Source organism: Pipistrellus kuhlii, unplaced genomic scaffold (assembly GCF_014108245.1).
Source record: "Pipistrellus kuhlii isolate mPipKuh1 unplaced genomic scaffold, mPipKuh1.p scaffold_m20_p_4, whole genome shotgun sequence".
NCBI lineage: Eukaryota > Metazoa > Chordata > Mammalia > Chiroptera > Vespertilionidae > Pipistrellus > Pipistrellus kuhlii.
Window position 1 is genome coordinate 75,268,834 of NW_023425540.1, and position 2,433 is coordinate 75,271,266.

The 2,433-nt window shown below is 42.4% G+C and overlaps 1 pseudogene; it reads left to right on the plus strand.

Annotated features, from left to right (window-relative positions):
- The first annotated feature begins 450 nt into the window (after positions 1-450).
- LOC123651223 lies at positions 451-1,955 on the plus strand (annotated as a pseudogene).
- Positions 1,956-2,433: the final 478 nt, after the last annotated feature.

The following is a 2,433-nucleotide window of genomic DNA, read 5'->3' on the forward strand; positions in this document are numbered from 1 at the left end:
TCAAATGTTCACTTTGCTCTCTTGTTTCTGCAAGCCTTCTCTGGAAGGACATTCTGTCCAGTTCATGCTCCGCACTGGCTGCCTCATGATCCTGTCCAGTTCATGTTCTGCACTGGCTGCCTCAAGGAGGCCAACTAGCCACACCCTCTCTGGGGACCTCACTTTCTTTGTGATTCACTCACATGGGAATTTCCAAAATAAACCTAGGAAGGGATGAGCCCCTTAACCCCATGTGGAGTGTGGGGTGTGGGAGGCTGAATAATAGTCTACCAATGAAAGGTCTCTCTGAGGAAGTGATACTTGAAGAGATACCCCCCAAAAAAGCAAAATAATCATGGAAGGAGTGAGTATGGAGCACTCCAGACCAAGGAAATAAAAGCACAAAGACTGGGTGGTCTCTGCTGACTGTGGTGTCCATAGGGACTATCATCTTTGATGAAGATGGACACCCTTTCCTTGTCACCACAGATCAGGACCACAAATCTCTTCTTATGGAACTTGTGACCCTCAAATCTCATATAATGGCAGCAAAGGCTGTAGAAAATAAAATGAGAACATTCCTTGGACCCAATGGTAGGGGATGAGGATGTCGATGTGATTGTAATGATGGTGCCACCATTTTGAGCATGATGAATGTTGATCATCAAATTGCCAAGTTCCTAGCTGAACTGTCCAAATCACATGATGAAGAAATTGAAGCTGGGGCCACAGGAGTGGTTGTCCTAGCTGGGCCTTGTTGGAGGAAGCTGAGCAGTTGCTGGACCTCAACTTTCACTGAATCAGAGTCATGGCAAAGCTATGAGCAAACCTCCTGCATTTCTATCTTGCACCTGGACAAGAAAAGTGATAGTGTCCTTGTTGACATCAAGAACAATGAGCCCAATTCAGACTGCAAAACCATGCTGGGCTCCAAAGTGGTTAACAGCTGTCCCCAACACATGGCTGAGATTGCCTTGAATGCTGTCCTCCATGTGGCAAATATGCAGAATAGACACTTAGAACTCATCAAAGTAGAAGGCAAAGTGGGCGGGAGGTTGGAAACACTGAATCTATTAAGGGCATGACTGTGAACAAGAATTTCAGTTACTCGCAAATGCCAAGACAAGTTGAAGATGCTAAGAATGCAAGTCTCACATGTCCATTTGAACTACTGAAGCCAAAGATGAAGCATACGTTGGACATGATCTCTGTCCAGAAATATGAAAAGGAGATGTTTGAAGGGATGATTCAGGAAATTAAGGAAACTGGTGCTCACCTAGCGATTTGCCAGTGGAGCTTTGATGATGAATAAATTATTTACTTTTTCAGAGCAACTTGCCTGTAGTTCATTGACTAGGAGGACCTGACATTCAGTTAACTGCCATTTTAACAAGAGGGAGATCAGCCCATGCTTTTCAGAGCCCACAACTGAGAAGCTGGGCTTTGCTGGGCTTGTAAAGGAGATATCATCCGGGACAACTAAAGGCAAGATGCTGGTTATCAAGCAATGTAAGAACTCTAGAGCTATAACCATTTTCATCAGAGGAGGAAGCAATGTGACCATTGAGGAAGCAAAGCTATCCCTTTACAATGCTTTGTCATCTGGAACCTCTCCATGTTAATGATGGAGGCGTTGCTGAAATCCCTGTGCTCTGGCAATTAGCTAAGCAGCAGATATGTGCCCAACCTTGGAGCAGTAGTCATGCAACCATTCGAGGATGCCCCAGAGGCCACCCCCATGGTCCTTTCTCAGAACAGTGGCATGAATTCCATCCAGGTGATGACTGAAGTCGGAACCAGACAAGTGAAGGAGATGACCCCTGCTCTTGGAATTGACAACATGTCATAGGAACCTTGATGGGCAAAAAGCAAAAGATATATCTTGCTACACAAATGGTTAGAATGATTTTGAAGATTGCTAAATATCCATAAGTCCAAAGAATCAAAAGAATAAAGAAGAACTTTAAGATACAATGTAGTAGTAGGATTGACTACTGCGATTAAATAAATGGGTGTCCTGTGATACAAAACAACAACAAAACACACAAAAAATTAAAGAGAGAGAGAACTTGAAAAGTTCAAGAAACGAAGAGAGGCTAGCATTATGAATGACCTTGGGGGACATGGGAAAAGTCTGGGTTTTTTTTAAGATCAAGGGTAAGTTCATGAGGATAATAACAAATAACAACAATAGCTAACAATTATATGCATAATAACATATATATGAGCACAAAAACTTGCAGGTATAGTATTGGTACAGTATTAAGTACTTTACATCAATTAAATTCTCAAAAGTTTGCATAAGCAGCTACTATTATTCCCATTTTGCAGCTGACAATACTGAGGCACAGGGAAGTTAAATTACCGTATTTTTCGGACCATAAGACGCACCGGACCATAAGACGCACCAGTTTTTAGAGAAGGGAAATGAAGAAAAAAAGATTCTGAAACAAA